We start from the raw sequence: 20,062 nt of genomic DNA, 5'->3' as shown, positions 1-20,062 counted from the left end.
CCTGACCCCACAGCCCGTGTTCACGGCATCGTAACCGCCGCGGAAAATCCCGTCGGGGGGCGCCGGCGGTGCGGGCAATTCAGGCGGTGTAAAAAACAGACACGGGTCCTCGAATTTCAACGTCCTCGTTTTCGCGCCCTCTCGAGAAGGTCAAGCGAGTCCGCGCCACGCCACTCCCAAGATGGCGGCCGCGGGCGGCGGGCTGCAGTGCCGCTCTCTGCCCACACGGCGGCAGCACTGCGCCGTCAGCAGCGAATGCCCCAAAGATCCGCGCGGGAAAGAACGGAACAAAAAACCTGCCTCGGACCCGATAGGAACCGAAAGAAAAAACCTTTCCTCTTAAACTGCATTTCAATAGAGTTTATTTTTACATTTTTCACATTTATATTCACATTCGGATTTATAATGTATATTGATATATAATTGTATTTTCATAATTCCTTACATTTATTCCATTTATTATATTTTATTATATTTTATATTTTTATACATATCTTAATAGATTGCTTACATATTTCTATAGTTAGATTTAGAGTTCTAAAAGGTTTATATTGCTTAAAATAAAACCCTGCCTCTATCCAAGTAAAAATCTTAAAAAAAAATCTTTATTTAAACTCCGTTTAAATTTATTTCTATTTTTCGCATTTATAGTCAAATTTACATTTTAAATGTAGATTGATGTATGGTGTTATTCATAGTCTATCTCTGCCTAATACTATTTTTATTTCTATTTTATATTTTTATATATATATGTATACACTGAATTTATATTTCCGTATTTAGAATGATATCAAAATAAAATGTATATTCATACTTTTTCCACTAAAGTCCTCCGTCTAACCAAATAAAAACAATAAAAAAGCCGTTTCTATAAACTATATAAATAATATTGTGGGTTCTTTGGTATTTTTGTTTTTTTGTTTGTTTGGGGTTTTTTTGCGAATTTTTGGGAAAATTTGGGGATTTCTGGGGAGGGGATTTTTCAGATTTTTTTTTGTTTGTTTGTTTTTTTAACATTCGGGCAGGTTTAGGGGATTTTAGGGATTATTTAGGATTTTGGGGGTGTTTTTAGTCTGTACTGAGAATTTTTTTTAATTTTGGAGGATTTTTAATTGAGATTTCAGGAATTTGGGATGGATTCTTTGGGAGATTCGGAAAATTCTTGGGAAGTAATTTTATTTTTATGGGATTTGGGGAGGTTTGGGGCGATTTTTGGTTGATTTTTAGGGCATTTTTTAGGGACTTTGGGGTGGATTTTTGGGAGGATTTTTTTTTAGTGGGATTTTTGGGACGAATTTTGGGGGATTTGGGGTGCGGAGGGGACTTGGGGGGACTTGGGACGTTGGGGGACTTGGGACTTTTGGGGTCCCCTAAATAGCCGAAAAGGTGGTCCCCCGTAAATCTGCCTAGAAACCCCTGACGTCACGCGCACTGCGAGCTGTGATTTGTCAGTGTGCCTCGCCCTCGTCCAATGAGTGCTCTCCCCTTCTTCGTCCACGCGTAAGTGGCCATTTCCCCTCCGCGTGTCCCTCCAGGCCTGCGTGTCTCTTTTTGTCCCCTCATTTCCCCCTTTTTGTCCCCTCTTTGTCACCTCCGCGCGCATTTTTAGCCCCTTAAAACCAACCCCGGCGGCCTTTGAGGCGGATTCCCGTAACCAACATGGCGGCTGCGCCGTAACATCGCCACGGCGCATGCGCCACACACGCACCGAGGGTGGAAGCGTGTTCGGTGCCGTACAGTGAAACTGCGCATGCGTTACGTAAACGGAGGCGTCCCGGTATATAAGCGGCCGGGAAGCCCCGTAGCGCTCTTTTGCTGGGTCGGAGGAGAAGCGGCCGCCATGTGAGGCGATGGGGGGGGGCGCGGGAAAAGCGGGAATTTCCAGAGAAAAGAGGGAATTTCCTGGGAAAAACGAGCATTGTGAGGGGAGAAATGGGGTTTGGGAGGGGGAATGGGGATGGGGAAGGCAGCGGGGTGGGAATTTGGGCGGTGAAGGCCGGGAAAGGGGGGAAATGGGGCTGGGAGCGCGGGGAGGGGGGGGCGATCACGGATTTATAAAGTTTAATTTTAAATTAAAGGTCTGGGGTGCGGCTGCTGGGATTTGGGGAGGGAAAGGGGGATGTGGAAAAGGTGGAGGGGGAAATAGGATTTAGAGTGGGGAAAAGGAGGGAAAAAAGGGGAATAAGAGCCGGAAAAGAGGAAAAACGGGGGGAAAATAGGAAAAAAGCTCCATAATGGGGAAGAAATTACTCGGAGGAGGAAAAGATGTTTCCTTGGGTTTTTTCCCACTTTTCACCGCTTTTCCCCCCACATTTTTCCCTTTTCCCACATTTTTCCTCATTTCCCCCCCCCATATTTTTCCTCTCTTTTTCATACATTTTCCCTCGCTTTTTTCCCACTTTTTCTTCCCCTTTCCCCCGTATTTTTCCCATTTTCCCCACTGTGAAAAATGCTTATTCTGTGATTGGTTTTTTGCAAATGTTATAATAAATATTGTATGTGTAATGTTAGAAAGTCATGCTGTCAATTTTTCTAAGTAGTGTGATAAATGTCATTTTAAGTCACACCCTAACCCCTAACCCTAACCCCTAACCCCAGTGGGGTTTTGGGGGTCCTGAAGGGAATTTTGGGCGTCCCAGGGGGGGTTTTGGAGTCCTGGGGAGAATTTTGGGTATCTCAAGAGGTTTTTGGGAGGAATTTTGGGGTCCCAAAGAGAATTTTGTGGGTCCTGGGGAGAGTTTGGGTCCTGAAGTAGAATTTTGGGGGTCTCAGGGGGTTTTGGGGGGTCCCAGGAGGAATTTCAGGGACCCTGATAGGAATTTTGGGGGTCCCAGCGGGGGTTTTTGGGTTCCCAAATGGAAGTTTGGGCGTTCCGGGAGGGGTTTTGGGGTCCCAAAGGGAATTTTGATGGTCTCAGGGGGGTTTTGGGAGGAATTTTGTGGGTCCCGACCAGAATTTTGAGGGTCCTGGGGGTGGGTTTGGGGTCCTGAAGGGAATTTTGAGGTCTCACGAAGTTTTTGGGGGGTCCCAGAAAAAATTTCGGGGACCCTGATGGGAATTTTGGGGCTCCTGGGGGGGGGGGGGGTTTGGGGTCCCAAAGAGAATTTTGGGGGTCTCAGTGGGGTTTTGGGTCTCCCAGGAGGAATTTCAGGGACCCTGATGGGAATTTGGGGTGTCCCAGGGGGGCTTGTGGTGTCCTGGGGAGAATTTTAGGGGTCTCGGGGGTTTTTTGGGAGGAATTTTGGGGGTCCCGAGTGGAATTTTGTGTGTCCTGGGGGGGGGTTTGGGGTTCTGACGGGAATTTTGGGGACCTCTGGGAGTTTGTGGGGGGTCCCAGGAGGAATTTCAGGGGTCCTAAAGAGAAATTTGGAGGTCCCAGAAGGTGTTTTGGGGTGACGAATAGAATTTTGGGGGTCCCAGTGGGGTTTTGGGGGTCCTGAAGGGAATTTTGGGCGTCCCAGGGGGGGTTTTGGAGTCCTGGGGAGAATTTTGGGTATCTCAAGAGGTTTTTGGGAGGAATTTTGGGGTCCCAAAGAGAATTTTGTGGGTCCTGGGGAGGGTTTGGGTCCTGAAGTAGAATTTTGGGGGTCTCAGGGGGTTTTGGGGGGTCCCAGGAGGAATTTCAGGGACCCTGATAGGAATTTTGGGGGTCCCAGCGGGGGTTTTGGAGTCCCAAAGGGAATTTTGGCCAACCCAGGGGGAGTTTTGGAGTCCTGGGGAGAATTTTGAGGGTCTCAGGGGGTTTTTGGGTGGAATTTTGTGGGTCCCGAGTGGAATTTTGTGGGTCCTGGGGAGGGTTTGGGGTTCTGAAGGGAATTTTGGGGCTTTCTGGGAGTTTTTGGGGGGTTCCAGTAGGAATTTTGGGGTCCTGAAGGGAAATTTGGGGGTCCCAGGGGGGGTTTTGGGGTCCCAAAGGGAATTTTGGAAGTCCCAGGGGGGATTCTGCGGTCCTGGAGAGGTTTTTGGGTGTCCCAGGGGGCCTTGTGATGTCCTGGAGAGAATTTTGGGGGTCTCAGGGGGTCTTGGGGAGGAATTTTGGGCGTCCCAAGTAGAATTTTGTGGGTCCTGGGGGGGTTTGGGGTCCTCAAGTGGATTTTAGGGGTCTCAGGGGGTTTTTGGGGGTACCTGGAGGAATTTTGGGGACCCTGATGGGAATTTTGGGAGTTCCAGGGGGGGTTTTGGGGTCCTGAAGGGAATTTTGGGCGTCCCAGGGGGAGTTTTGGAGTCCTGGGGAGAATTTTGGGGGTCTCAGGGGGTTTTCGGGAGGAATTTTGGGGGTCCCGAGTGGAATTTTGTGGGTCCTGGGGAGGGTTTGGGGTCCTGAAGGGAATTTTTGGGTCTCAGGGAGTTTTTGGGGGGGTCCCAGGAGGAATTTTGGGGACCATGATGGGAATTTTGGGGGTCCCAGGGGGGTTTTTGGAGTCCCGAAGGGAATTTTGGGGGTCCCAGGCGGGGTTTTGAGGGTCCCAAAGGGAATTTTTTGGTCTCTGGAGTTTTTGGGGGGTCCCAGGAAAAACTTCGGGGTCCTGAAGGGAATTTTGGGCGTCCCAGGGGGAGTTTTGGAGTCCTGGGGAGAATTTTGGGGGTCCCGGGTAGAATTTTGGGGGTCCTGGGGAGGTTTTATGGTCCTGAAGTGAATTTTGGGGTCTCTGGGAGTTTTTGGGGGGGTCCCAAGAGGAATTTTAGGGACCCCGATGGGAATTTTGGGGGTCCCAGGAGGGTTTTGGTGTCCCGAAGGGAATTTTGGGAGTCCCAGGGGGGGTTTTGGAGTCCTGGGGAGAATTTTGATAGTCTCAGGGTTTTTTTGGGAGGAATTTCGGGGGTCCTGAGTAGAATTTTGGGGGTTCTGGGGGTGGGTTTGGGGTCCTGAAGGAAACTTTGGGGGTCTCAAGGAGTTTTGGGGGGTCCCAGGAGGAATTTCGGGGACTCTGATGGGAATTTTTAGGGGTCCCGGGGGGGTTTTGGAGTCCCGAAGGGAATTTTGGGCGTTCCAGGGGGGGTTTTGGAGTCCTGGGTGGAATTTTGAGGGTCCTGGGGGTGCGTTTGGGGTTCTGAAGGGAATTTTGGGGTCTCACAAAGTTTTTGGGGGGTCCCAGGAGGAATTTCGGGGACCCTGATGGGAATTTTGGGGGTCTCAGGGGGTTTTGGGGGGTCCCATGAGGACTTTCGGGGTCCTGAAGGGAATTTTGGGGTGTCAAGGAGTTTTGGGGGGTCCCAGGAGGAATTTCAGGGACCCTGATGGGAATTTTGAGGGGTCCCAGGGGGGGTTTTGGAGTCCTGGGGAGAATTTTGAGGGTCTCAGGGTTTTTTTGGGAGGAATTTTGGGGGTCCCGAGTAGAATTTTGTGGGTCCTGGGGAGGGTTTGGGGTTCTGAAGGGAATTTTGGGGGTCTCTGGAAGTATTTGGGGGGTCCCAGGAGGAATTTTGGGGTCCTGAAGGGAATTTTGGGGGTCCCAGGGGGGGTTTTGGGGTCCCGAAGGGAATTTTGAGCGTCCCAGGGGGTTTTTGGGAGGAATTTTGGGAGTCCCGGGTATAATATTGTGGGTCCCAGGGGGGGTTTTGGGGTCGCAAAGGGAATTTTGGGAGTCCCGGGGGGGGGGTTGGAGTCCTGGGGGGGGAATTTTCAGGGTCTCAGGGTTTTTTTGGGAGGAATTTTGGGGGTCCCGAGTAGAATTTTGTGGGTTCTGGGGAGGGTTTGGGGTTCTGAAGGGAATTTTGGGGGTCCCAGGGGGGGTTTTGGGGTCCCAATGGGAATTTTGGGAGGCACAAGGGAAGTTTTGGGGTCCTGAAAGGAAATTTTGGGCCTCCCAGGGGGTTTTTGGGAGGAATTTTGGGGGTCCCGGGTAGAATTTTAGGGATCCCACGGGGGTGGGTTGGGGTCCTGAAGGGAATTTTAGGGGTCTCAGGGGGTTTTTGGGGGTCCCAGGAAGAATTTCGGGGACCCTGATAGGTTTTTTTTGGGTCCCAGGGGGGTTTTGGAGTCCTGGGGATAATTTTGGGTGTCCCAGGGGGTTTTTGGGGGTCCCGTGTAGAATTTTGGGAGTCCCAGGGGGGAGTTGGGTTTCTGAAGAGAATGTTGGGGGTCTCTGGGAGTTTTTGGAGGGTCTCATGAGGACTTTTGGGGTCCCTGATGGGAATTTTGGGGGTCCTAGGGGGAGTTTTGTAGTCCTGCAGAGGATTTTGGGGGTCTCAGGGGGTTTTTAGGAGGAATTTTGGGGGTCCCGGGGAGAATTTTGTGGATCTTAGGGGGGGTTTGGGGTCCTGAAGGGAATTTTGGGCATCCCAGGGGGTTTTTGGGGGTCCCAGGAGGAATTTCCGGGTCCTGAAGGGAATTCTGGGGCTCCCAGGGGGGTTTTGGGGTCCCAAATGGAATTTTAGGCATTCCAGGGAGAGGTTTGGAGTCCTGGGGAGAATTTTGAGGGTCTCCGGGGGTTTTTGGGGGGAATTTTGGAGGTCCCGAGTAGAATTTTTAGGGTCCTGGGGGAGGTTTTGGGGTCCTGAAAAGAATTTTGGGGGTCTCACGAAGTTTTTGGGGGTCCCCACCTCAAACTTGTGCTGCCCTGATAGACCCAAGGGAGCTCTACAAACTGACATCAGGAACCTGGACTGCTGAGTTTTCTTTCCCAGGGAAAATGGAAAAAGGATGTGCCCAGGGGCCCCTGGCCCTGACTGCAAAGAATCCTTATATCGAAGGATGGACCCCACACCGAAGTTGTCCCCACCTCAAACTTGTGCTGCCCTGATAGACCCAAGGGAGCCCTACAAACTGACATCAGGAACCTGGACTGCTGAGTTTTCTTTCCCAGGGAAAATGGAAAAAGGATGTGCCCAGGGGCCCCTGGCCCTGACTGCAAAAAATCCTTATATCGAAGGATGGACCCCACACCGAAGTTGTCCCCACCTCAAACTTGTGCTGCCCTGATAGACCCAAGGGAGCCCTACAAACTGACATCAGGAACCTGGACTGCTGAGTTTTCTTTCCCAGGGAAAATGGAAAAAGGATGTGCCCAGGGGCCCCTGGCCCTGACTGCAAAAAATCCTTATATCGAAGGATGGACCCCACACCGAAGATGTCCCCACCTCAAACTTGTGCTGCCCTGATACACCCAAGGGAGCTCTACAAACTGACATCAGGAACCTGGACTGCTGAGTTTTCTTTCCCAGGGAAAATGGAAAAAGGATGTGCCCAGGGGACCCCAGGCCCTGGGCAGGGAACACACTGCAAAAAATCCTTACATCGAAGGATGGACCCCACACCGAACTTGTTCCCACCAAAAACTTGTGCTGCCCTGATAGACCCAAGGGAGCTCTACAAACTGACATCAACAACCTGGACTGCTGAGTTTTCTTTCCCAGGGAAAATGGCCAAAGGTTGTGCCCGGGGGCCCCTGGCCCTGACTGCAAAGAATCCTTATATCGAAGGATGGACCCCACAACGAAGTTGTCCCCACCTCAAACTTGTGCTGCCCTGATACACCCAAGGGAGCCCTACAAACTGACATCAGGAACCTGGACTGCTGAATTTTCTTTCCCAGGGAAAATGGAAAAAGGATGTGCCCGGGCGCGCCTGGCCCTGGGCAGGGACCTCATTGCAAAAAATCCTTATATCGAAGGATGCACCCCACACCAAAGTTGTCCCCACCAAAAACTTGTGCTGCCCTGATAGACCCAAGGGAGCTCTACAAACTGACATCAACAACCTGGACTGCTGAGTTTTCTTTCCCAGGGAAAATGGAAAAAGGATGTGCCCAGGGGCCCCTGGCCCTGACTGCAAAAAATCCTTATATCGAAGGATGGACCCCACACCAAAGTTGTCCCCACCTCAAACTTGTGCTGCCCTGATACACCCAAGGGAGCCCTACAAACTGACATCAGGAAACTGGACTGCTGAGTTTTCTTTCCCAGGGAAAATGGAAAAAGGATGTGCCCAAGGACCACTGGCCCTGACTGCAAAAAATCCTTATATCGAAGGATGGACCCCACACCGAAGTTGTCCCCACCTCAAACTTATGCTGCCCTGATAGACCCAAGGGAGCTCTACAAACTGACATCAGGAACCTGGACTGCTGAGTTTTCTTTCCCAGGGAAAATGGCCAAAGGATGTGCCCAGGGGCCCCTGGCCCTGACTGCAAAGAATCCTTATATCGAAGGATGGACCCCACACCGAAGTTGTCCCCACCTCAAACTTGTGCTGCCCTGATACACCCAAGGGAGCCCTACAAACTGACATCAGGAACCTGGACTGCTGAGTTTTCTTTCCCAGGGAAAATGGAAAAAGGATGTGCCCAGGGGGCCCCTGGCCCTGGGCAGGGAACACACTGCAAAAAATCCTTATATCGAAGGATGGACCCCACACCGAACTTGTTCCCACCAAAAACTTGTGCTGCCCTGATAGACCCAAGGGAGCTCTACAAACTGACATCAGCAACCTGGACTGCTGAGTTTTCTTTCCCAGGGAAAATGGCCAAAGGTTGTGCCCGGGGGCCCCTGGCCCTGACTGCAAAGAATCCTTATATCGAAGGATGGACCCCACAACGAAGTTGTCCCCACCTCAAACTTGTGCTGCCCTGATACACCCAAGGGAGCCCTACAAACTGACATCAGGAACCTGGACTGCTGAGTTTTCTTTCCCAGGGAAAATGGAAAAAGGATGTGCCCGGGGGCGCCTGGCCCTGGGCAGGGACCTCATTGCAAAAAATCCTTATATCGAAGGATGCACCCCACACCAAAGTTGTCCCCACCAAAAACTTGTGCTGCCCTGATAGACCCAAGGGAGCTCTACAAACTGACATCAGGAACCTGGACTGCTGAGTTTTCTTTCCCAGGGAAAATGGAAAAAGGATGTGCCCAAGGACCCCTGGCCCTGACTGCAAAAAATCCTTTTATCGAAGGATGGACCCCACACCGAAGTTGTCCCCACCTCAAACTTGTGCTGCCCTGATAGACCCAAGGGAGCTCTACAAACTGACATCAGGAACCTGGACTGCTGAGTTTTCTTTCCCAGGGAAAATGGCCAAAGGATGTGCCCAGGGGCCCCTGGCCCTGACTGCAAAGAATCCTTATATCGAAGGATGGACCCCACACCGAAGTTGTCCCCACCTCAAACTTGTGCTGCCCTGATAGACCCAAGGGAGCCCTACAAACTGACATCAGGAACCTGGACTGCTGAGTTTTCTTTCCCAGGGAAAATGGCCAAAGGTTGTGCCCAGGGGCCCCTGGCCCTGACTGCAAAAAATCCTTATATCGAAGGATGGACCCCACACCGAAGTTGTCCCCACCTCAAATTGTGCTGCCCTGATACACCCAAGGGAGCCCTACAAACTGACATCAGGAACCTGGACTGCTGAGTTTTCTTTCCCAGGGAAAATGGAAAAAGGATGTGCCCAGGGGCCCCTGGCCCTGACTGCAAAAAATCCTTATATCGAAGGATGGACCCCACACCGAAGTTGTCCCCACCTCAAACTTGTGCTGCCCTGATACACCCAAGGGAGCCCTACAAACTGACATCAGGAACCTGGACTGCTGAGTTTTCTTTCCCAGGGAAAATGGAAAAAGGATGTGCCCAGGGGCCCCTGGCCCTGACTGCAAAAAATCCTTATATCGAAGGATGGACCCCACACCGAAGTTGTCCCCACCTCAAACTTGTGCTGCCCTGATAGACCCAAGGGAGCCCTACAAACTGACATCAGGAACCTGGACTGCTGAGTTTTCTTTCCCAGGGAAAATGGAAAAAGGATGTGCCCAGGGACCCCTGGCCCTGACTGCAAAAAATCCTTATATCGAAGGATGGACCCCACACCGACGTGGTCCCCACCTCAAACTTGTGCTGCCCTGATAGACCCAAGGGAGCTCTACAAACTGACATCAGGAACCTGGACTGCTGAGTTTTCTTTCCCAGGGAAAATGGAAAAAGGATGTGCCCAGGGGCCCCTGGCCCTGACTGCAAAAAATCCTTATATCGAAGGATGGACCCCACACCGAAGTTGTCCCCACCTCAAACTTGTGCTGCCCTGATACACCCAAGGGAGCCCTACAAACTGACATCAGGAACCTGGACTGCTGAGTTTTCTTTCCCAGGGAAAATGGAAAAAGGATGTGCCCAGGGGACCCCTGGCCCTGGGCAGGGAACACACTGCAAAAAATCCTTATATCGAAGGATGGACCCCACACCGAACTTGTTCCCACCAAAAACTTGTGCTGCCCTGATAGACCCAAGGGAGCTCTACAAACTGACATCAGCAACCTGGACTGCTGAGTTTTCTTTCCCAGGGAAAATGGCCAAAGGTTGTGCCCGGGGGCCCCTGGCCCTGACTGCAAAGAATCCTTATATCGAAGGATGGACCCCACAACGAAGTTGTCCCCACCTCAAACTTGTGCTGCCCTGATACACCCAAGGGAGCCCTACAAACTGACATCAGGAACCTGGACTGCTGAGTTTTCTTTCCCAGGGAAAATGGAAAAAGGATGTGCCCGGGGGCGCCTGGCCCTGGGCAGGGACCTCATTGCAAAAAATCCTTATATCGAAGGATGCACCCCACACCAAAGTTGTCCCCACCAAAAACTTGTGCTGCCCTGATAGACCCAAGGGAGCTCTACAAACTGACATCAGGAACCTGGACTGCTGAGTTTTCTTTCCCAGGGAAAATGGAAAAAGGATGTGCCCAGGGGCCCCTGGCCCTGACTGCAAAAAATCCTTATATCGAAGGATGGACCCCACACCAAAGTTGTCCCCACCTCAAACTTGTGCTGCCCTGATACACCCAAGGGAGCCCTACAAACTGACATCAGGAACCTGGACTGCTGAGTTTTCTTTCCCAGGGAAAATGGAAAAAGGATGTGCCCAAGGACCCCTGGCCCTGACTGCAAAAAATCCTTATATCGAAGGATGGACCCCAAACCAAAGTTGTCCCCACCTCAAACTTATGCTGCCCTGATAGACCCAAGGGAGCTCTACAAACTGACATCAGGAACCTGGACTGCTGAGTTTTCTTTCCCAGGGAAAATGGCCAAAGGATGTGCCCGGGGGCCCCTGGCCCTGACTGCAAAGAATCCTTATATCGAAGGATGGACCCCACACCGAAGTTGTCCCCACCTCAAACTTGTGCTGCCCTGATAGACCCAAGGGAGCCCTACAAACTGACATCAGGAACCTGGACTGCTGAGTTTTCTTTCCCAGGGAAAATGGCCAAAGGTTGTGCCCAGGGGCCCCTGGCCCTGACTGCAAAAAATCCTTATATCGAAGGATGGACCCCACACCGAAGTTGTCCCCACCTCAAACTTGTGCTGCCCTGATAGACCCAAGGGAGCCCTACAAACTGACATCAGGAACCTGGACTGCTGAGTTTTCTTTCCCAGGGAAAATGGAAAAAGGATGTGCCCAGGGGCCCCTGGCCCTGACTGCAAAAAATCCTTATATCGAAGGATGGATCCCACACCGAAGTTGTCCCCACCTCAAACTTGTGCTGCCCTGATACACCCAAGGGAGCCCTACAAACTGACATCAGGAACCTGGACTGCTGAGTTTTCTTTCCCAGGGAAAATGGAAAAAGGATGTGCCCAGGGGCCCCTGGCCCTGACTGCAAAAAATCCTTATATCGAAGGATGGACCCCACACCAAAGTTGTCCCCACCTCAAACTTGTGCTGCCCTGATACACCCAAGGGAGCCCTACAAACTGACATCAGGAAACTGGACTGCTGAGTTTTCTTTCCCAGGGAAAATGGAAAAAGGATGTGCCCAAGGACCACTGGCCCTGACTGCAAAAAATCCTTATATCGAAGGATGGACCCCACACCGAAGTTGTCCCCACCTCAAACTTATGCTGCCCTGATAGACCCAAGGGAGCTCTACAAACTGACATCAGCAACCTGGACTGCTGAGTTTTCTTTCCCAGGGAAAATGGCCAAAGGATGTGCCCAGGGGCCCCTGGCCCTGACTGCAAAGAATCCTTATATCGAAGGATGCACCCCACACCGAAGTTGTCCCCACCTCAAACTTGTGCTGCCCTGATAGACCCAAGGGAGCCCTACAAACTGACATCAGGAACCTGGACTGCTGAGTTTTCTTTCCCAGGGAAAATGGCCAAAGGTTGTGCCCAGGGGCCCCTGGCCCTGACTGCAAAAAATCCTTATATCGAAGGATGGACCCCACACCGAAGTTGTCCCCACCTCAAACTTGTGCTGCCCTGATAGACCCAAGGGAGCCCTACAAACTGACATCAGGAACCTGGACTGCTGAGTTTTCTTTCCCAGGGAAAATGGAAAAAGGATGTGCCCAGGGGCCCCTGGCCCTGACTGCAAAAAATCCTTATATCGAAGGATGGATCCCACACCGAAGTTGTCCCCACCTCAAACTTGTGCTGCCCTGATACACCCAAGGGAGCTCTACAAACTGACATCAGCAACCTGGACTGCTGAGTTTTCTTTCCCAGGGAAAATGGCCAAAGGTTATGCCCGGGGGCCCCTGGCCCTGACTGCAAAGAATCCTTATATCGAAGGATGGACCCCACAACGAAGTTGTCCCCACCTCAAACTTGTGCTGCCCTGATAGACCCAAGGGAGCCCTACAAACTGACATCAGGAACCTGGACTGCTGAGTTTTCTTTCCCAGGGAAAATGGAAAAAGGATGTGCCCAGGGACCCCTGGCCCTGACTGCAAAAAATCCTTATATCGAAGGATGGACCCCACACCGACGTGGTCCCCACCTCAAACTTGTGCTGCCCTGATAGACCCAAGGGAGCTCTACAAACTGACATCAGGAACCTGGACTGCTGAGTTTTCTTTCCCAGGGAAAATGGAAAAAGGATGTGCCCAGGGGCCCCTGGCCCTGACTGCAAAAAATCCTTATATCGAAGGATGGACCCCACACCGAAGTTGTCCCCACCTCAAACTTGTGCTGCCCTGATACACCCAAGGGAGCCCTACAAAGTGACATCAGGAACCTGGACTGCTGAGTTTTCTTTCCCAGGGAAAATGGAAAAAGGATGTGCCCAGGGGACCCCTGGCCCTGGGCAGGGACCTCATTGCAAAAAATCCTTATATCGAAGGATGCACCCCACACCAAAGTTGTCCCCACCAAAAACTTGTGCTGCCCTGATAGACCCAAGGGAGCTCTACAAACTGACATCAGGAACCTGGACTGCTGAGTTTTCTTTCCCAGGGAAAATGGCCAAAGGATGTGCCCAGGGGCCCCTGGCCCTGACTGCAAAGAATCCTTATATCGAAGGATGGACCCCACACCGAAGTTGTCCCCACCTCAAACTTGTGCTGCCCTGATAGACCCAAGGGAGCCCTACAAACTGACATCAGGAACCTGGACTGCTGAGTTTTCTTTCCCAGGGAAAATGGCCAAAGGTTGTGCCCAGGGGCCCCTGGCCCTGACTGCAAAAAATCCTTATATCGAAGGATGGACCCCACACCGAAGTTGTCCCCACCTCAAACTTGTGCTGCCCTGATAGACCCAAGGGAGCCCTACAAACTGACATCAGGAACCTGGACTGCTGAGTTTTCTTTCCCAGGGAAAATGGAAAAAGGATGTGCCCAGGGGCCCCTGGCCCTGACTGCAAAAAATCCTTATATCGAAGGATGGACCCCACACCGAAGTTGTCCCCACCTCAAACTTATGCTGCCCTGATAGACCCAAGGGAGCTCTACAAACTGACATCAGGAACCTGGACTGCTGAGTTTTCTTTCCCAAGGAAAATGGCCAAAGGATGTGCCCAGGGGCCCCTGGCCCTGACTGCAAAGAATCCTTATATCGAAGGATGGACCCCACACCGAAGTTGTCCCCACCTCAAACTTGTGCTGCCCTGATAGACCCAAGGGAGCCCTACAAACTGACATCAGGAACCTGGACTGCTGAGTTTTCTTTCCCAGGGAAAATGGCCAAAGGTTGTGCCCAGGGGCCCCTGGCCCTGACTGCAAAAAATCCTTATATCGAAGGATGGACCCCACACCGAAGTTGTCCCCACCTCAAACTTGTGCTGCCCTGATAGACCCAAGGGAGCCCTACAAACTGACATCAGGAACCTGGACTGCTGAGTTTTCTTTCCCAGGGAAAATGGAAAAAGGATGTGCCCAGGGGCCCCTGGCCCTGACTGCAAAAAATCCTTATATCGAAGGATGGACCCCACACCGAAGTTGTCCCCACCTCAAACTTGTGCTGCCCTGATAGACCCAAGGGAGCCCTACAAACTGACATCAGGAACCTGGACTGCTGAGTTTTCTTTCCCAGGGAAAATGGAAAAAGGATGTGCCCAGGGACCCCTGGCCCTGACTGCAAAAAATCCTTATATCGAAGGATGGACCCCACACCGACGTGGTCCCCACCTCAAACTTGTGCTGCCCTGATAGACCCAAGGGAGCTCTACAAACTGACATCAGGAACCTGGACTGCTGAGTTTTCTTTCCCAGGGAAAATGGAAAAAGGATGTGCCCAGGGGCCCCTGGCCCTGACTGCAAAAAATCCTTATATCGAAGGATGGACCCCACACCGAAGTTGTCCCCACCTCAAACTTGTGCTGCATTGATAGACCCAAGGGAGCTCTATAAACTGACATCAGGAACCTGGACTGCTGAGTTTTCTTTCCCAGGGAAAATGGAAAAAGGATGTGCCCAGGGGACCCCTGGCCCTGGGCAGGGACCTCATTGCAAAAAATCCTTATATCGAAGGATGCACCCCACACCAAAGTTGTCCCCACCAAAAACTTGTGCTGCCCTGATAGACCCAAGGGAGCCCTACAAACTGACATCAGGAACCTGGACTGCTGAGTTTTCTTTCCCAGGGAAAATGGAAAAAGGATGTGCCCAGGGGCCCCTGGCCCTGACTGCAAAAAATCCTTATATCGAAGGATGGACCCCACACCGAAGTTGTCCCCACCTCAAACTTGTGCTGCCCTGATAGACCCAAGGGAGCTCTACAAACTGACATCAGGAACCTGGACTGCTGAGTTTTCTTTCACAGGGAAAATGGAAAAAGGATGTGCCCAAGGACCCCTGGCCCTGACTGCAAAAAATCCTTATATCGAAGGATGGACCCCACACCGAAGTTGTCCCCACCTCAAACTTATGCTGCCCTGATAGACCCAAGGGAGCTCTACAAACTGACATCAGGAACCTGGACTGCTGAGTTTTCTTTCCCAAGGAAAATGGCCAAAGGATGTGCCCAGGGGCCCCTGGCCCTGACTGCAAAAAATCCTTATATCGAAGGATGGACCCCACACCGAAGTTGTCCCCACCTCAAACTTGTGCTGCCCTGATAGACCCAAGGGAGCCCTACAAACTGACATCAGGAACCTGGACTGCTGAGTTTTCTTTCCCAGGGAAAATGGAAAAAGGATGTGCCCAGGGGCCCCTGGCCCTGACTGCAAAAAATCCTTATATCGAAGGATGGACCCCACACCGAAGTTGTCCCCACCTCAAACTTGTGCTGCCCTGATAGACCCAAGGGAGCCCTACAAACTGACATCAGGAACCTGGACTGCTGAGTTTTCTTTCCCAGGGAAAATAGAAAAAGGATGTGCCCATGGGGCCCCTGGCCCTGGGCAGGGAACACACTGCAAAAAATCCTTATATCGAAGGATGGACCCCACACCGAACTTGTTCCCACCAAAAACTTGTGCTGCCCTGATAGACCCAAGGGAGCTCTACAAACTGACATCAGCAACCTGGACTGCTGAGTTTTCTTTCCCAGGGAAAATGGCCAAAGGTTGTGCCCGGGGGCCCCTGGCCCTGACTGCAAAGAATCCTTATATCGAAGGATGGACCCCACAACGAAGTTGTCCCCACCTCAAACTTGTGCTGCCCTGATACACCCAAGGGAGCCCTACAAACTGACATCAGGAACCTGGACTGCTGAGTTTTCTTTCCCAGGGAAAATGGAAAAAGGATGTGCCCGGGGGCGCCTGGCCCTGGGCAGGGACCTCATTGCAAAAAATCCTTATATCGAAGGATGCACCCCACACCAAAGTTGTCCCCACCAAAAACTTGTGCTGCCCTGATAGACCCAAGGGAGCTCTACAAACTGACATCAGGAACCTGGACTGCTGAGTTTTCTTTCCCAGGGAAAATGGAAAAAGGATGTGCCCAAGGACCCCTGGCCCTGACTGCAAAAAATCCTTATATCGAAGGATGGACCCCACACCGAAGTTGTCCCCACCTCAAACTTATGCTGCCCTGATAGACCCAAGGGAGCTCTACAAACTGACATCAGGAACCTGGACTGCTGAGTTTTCTTTCCCAAGGAAAATGGCCAAAGGATGTGCCCAGGGGCCCCTGGCCCTGACTGCAAAAAATCCTTATATCGAAGGATGGACCCCACACCGAAGTTGTCCCCACCTCAAACTTGTGCTGCCCTGATACACCCAAGGGAGCCCTACAAACTGACATCAGGAACCTGGACTGCTGAGTTTTCTTTCCCAGGGAAAATGGAAAAAGGATGTGCCCAGGGGCCCCTGGCCCTGACTGCAAAAAATCCTTATATCGAAGGATGGACCCCACACCGAAGTTGTCCCCACCTCAAACTTGTGCTGCCCTGATAGACCCAAGGGAGCCCTACAAACTGACATCAGGAACCTGGACTGCTGAGTTTTCTTTCCCAGGGAAAATGGAAAAAGGATGTGCCCAGGGGCCCCTGGCCCTGACTGCAAAAAATCCTTATATCGAAGGATGGACCCCACACCGAAGTTGTCCCCACCTCAAACTTGTGCTGCCCTGATACACCCAAGGGAGCCCTACAAACTGACATCAGGAACCTGGACTGCTGAGTTTTCTTTCCCAGGGAAAATGGAAAAAGGATGTGCCCAGGGACCCCTGGCCCTGACTGCAAAAAATCCTTATATCGAAGGATGGACCCCACACCGACGTGGTCCCCACCTCAAACTTGTGCTGCCCTGATAGACCCAAGGGAGCCCTACAAACTGACATCAGGAACCTGGACTGCTGAGTTTTCTTTCCCAGGGAAAATAGAAAAAGGATGTGCCCATGGGGCCCCTGGCCCTGGGCAGGGAACACACTGCAAAAAATCCTTATATCGAAGGATGGACCCCACACCGAACTTGTTCCCACCAAAAACTTGTGCTGCCCTGATAGACCCAAGGGAGCTCTACAAACTGACATCAGCAACCTGGACTGCTGAGTTTTCTTTCCCAGGGAAAATGGCCAAAGGTTGTGCCCGGGGGCCCCTGGCCCTGACTGCAAAGAATCCTTATATCGAAGGATGGACCCCACAACGAAGTTGTCCCCACCTCAAACTTGTGCTGCCCTGATAGACCCAAGGGAGCTCTACAAACTGACATCAGGAACCTGGACTGCTGAGTTTTCTTTCCCAGGGAAAATGGAAAAAGGATGTGCCCAAGGACCCCTGGCCCTGACTGCAAAAAATCCTTATATCGAAGGATGGACCCCACACCGAAGTTGTCCCCACCTCAAACTTATGCTGCCCTGATAGACCCAAGGGAGCTCTACAAACTGACATCAGGAACCTGGACTGCTGAGTTTTCTTTCCCAAGGAAAATGGCCAAAGGATGTGCCCAGGGGCCCCTGGCCCTGACTGCAAAAAATCCTTATATCGAAGGATGGACCCCACACCGAAGTTGTCCCCACCTCAAACTTGTGCTGCCCTGATAGACCCAAGGGAGCTCTACAAACTGACATCAGGAACCTGGACTGCTGAGTTTTCTTTCCCAAGGAAAATGGCCAAAGGATGTGCCCAGGGGCCCCTGGCCCTGACTGCAAAAAATCCTTATATCGAAGGATGGACCCCACACCGAAGTTGTCCCCACCTCAAACTTGTGCTGCCCTGATACACCCAAGGGAGCCCTACAAACTGACATCAGGAACCTGGACTGCTGAGTTTTCTTTCCCAGGGAAAATGGAAAAAGGTTGTGCCCAGGGGCCCCTGGCCCTGACTGCAAAAAATCCTTATATCGAAGGATGGACCCCACACCGAAGTTGTCCCCACCTCAAACTTGTGCTGCCCTGATACACCCAAGGGAGCCCTACAAACTGACATCAGGAACCTGGACTGCTGAGTTTTCTTTCCCAGGGAAAATGGAAAAAGGATGTGCCCAGGGACCCCTGGCCCTGACTGCAAAAAATCCTTATATCGAAGGATGGACCCCACACCGACGTGGTCCCCACCTCAAACTTGTGCTGCCCTGATAGACCCAAGGGAGCCCTACAAACTGACATCAGGAACCTGGACTGCTGAGTTTTCTTTCCCAGGGAAAATAGAAAAAGGATGTGCCCATGGGGCCCCTGGCCCTGGGCAGGGAACACACTGCAAAAAATCCTTATATCGAAGGATGGACCCCACACCGAACTTGTTCCCACCAAAAACTTGTGCTGCCCTGATAGACCCAAGGGAGCTCTACAAACTGACATCAGCAACCTGGACTGCTGAGTTTTCTTTCCCAGGGAAAATGGCCAAAGGTTGTGCCCGGGGGCCCCTGGCCCTGACTGCAAAGAATCCTTATATCGAAGGATGGACCCCACAACGAAGTTGTCCCCACCTCAAACTTGTGCTGCCCTGATACACCCAAGGGAGCCCTACAAACTGACATCAGGAACCTGGACTGCTGAGTTTTCTTTCCCAGGGAAAATGGAAAAAGGATGTGCCCGGGGGCGCCTGGCCCTGGGCAGGGACCTCATTGCAAAAAATCCTTATATCGAAGGATGCACCCCACACCAAAGTTGTCCCCACCAAAAACTTGTGCTGCCCTGATAGACCCAAGGGAGCTCTACAAACTGACATCAGGAACCTGGACTGCTGAGTTTTCTTTCCCAGGGAAAATGGAAAAAGGATGTGCCCAGGGGCCCCTGGCCCTGACTGCAAAAAATCCTTATATCGAAGGATGGACCCCACACCGAAGTTGTCCCCACCTCAAACTTGTGCTGCCCTGATACACCCAAGGGAGCCCTACAAACTGACATCAGGAACCTGGACTGCTGAGTTTTCTTTCCCAGGGAAAATGGAAAAAGGATGTGCCCAGGGACCCCTGGCCCTGACTGCAAAAAATCCTTATATCGAAGGATGGACCCCACACCGACGTGGTCCCCACCTCAAACTTGTGCTGCATTGATAGACCCAAGGGAGCCCTACAAACTGACATCAGGAACCTGGACTGCTGAGTTTTCTTTCCCAGGGAAAATGGAAAAAGGATGTGCCCAGGGGACCCCTGGCCCTGGGCAGGGAACACACTGCAAAAAATCCTTATATCGAAGGATGGACCCCACACCGAACTTGTTCCCACCAAAAACTTGTGCTGCCCTGATAGACCCAAGGGAGCTCTACAAACTGACATCAGCAACCTGGACTGCTGAGTTTTCTTTCCCAGGGAAAATGGCCAAAGGTTGTGCCCGGGGGCCCCTGGCCCTGACTGCAAAGAATCCTTATATCGAAGGATGGACCCCACAACGAAGTTGTCCCCACCTCAAACTTGTGCTGCCCTGATACACCCAAGGGAGCCCTACAAACTGACATCAGGAACCTGGACTGCTGAGTTTTCTTTCCCAGGGAAAATGGAAAAAGGATGTGCCCGGGCGCGCCTGGCCCTGGGCAGGGACCTCATTGCAAAAAATCCTTATATCGAAGGATGCACCCCACACCAAAGTTGTCCCCACCAAAAACTTGTGCTGCCCTGATAGACCCAAGGGAGCTCTACAAACTGACATCAGGAACCTGGACTGCTGAGTTTTCTTTCCCAGGGAAAATGGAAAAAGGATGTGCCCAGGGGCCCCTGGCCCTGACTGCAAAAAATCCTTATATCGAAGGATGGACCCCACACCAAAGTTGTCCCCACCTCAAACTTGTGCTGCCCTGATACACCCAAGGGAGCCCTACAAACTGACATCAGGAACCTGGACTGCTGAGTTTTCTTTCCCAGGGAAAATGGAAAAAGGATGTGCCCAAGGACCCCTGGCCCTGACTGCAAAAAATCCTTATATCGAAGGATGGACCCCAAACCAAAGTTGTCCCCACCTCAAACTTATGCTGCCCTGATAGACCCAAGGGAGCTCTACAAACTGACATCAGGAACCTGGACTGCTGAGTTTTCTTTCCCAGG

At 51.8% G+C, this 20,062-nt stretch overlaps 1 long non-coding RNA gene across 1 annotated transcript in view; it reads right to left on the bottom strand.

Annotated features, from left to right (window-relative positions):
- Positions 1-578: 578 nt before the first annotated feature.
- Positions 579-20,062, bottom strand: part of LOC144247230 (uncharacterized) — a 102,916-nt gene continuing 83,432 nt past the window's right edge. Inside the window, exon 3 of the long non-coding RNA XR_013340947.1 lies at positions 579-1,902. This is a non-coding gene — a long non-coding RNA (uncharacterized LOC144247230). The remainder of the gene's footprint in view (positions 1,903-20,062) is intronic.

The sequence above is a fragment of the Lonchura striata genome, chromosome 19, assembly GCF_046129695.1.
Source record: "Lonchura striata isolate bLonStr1 chromosome 19, bLonStr1.mat, whole genome shotgun sequence".
Taxonomy (NCBI): Eukaryota; Metazoa; Chordata; class Aves; order Passeriformes; family Estrildidae; genus Lonchura; species Lonchura striata.
The sequence above is the reverse complement of the archived record's forward strand: the minus strand, read 5'-3'. Positions and strand labels throughout refer to the sequence as shown.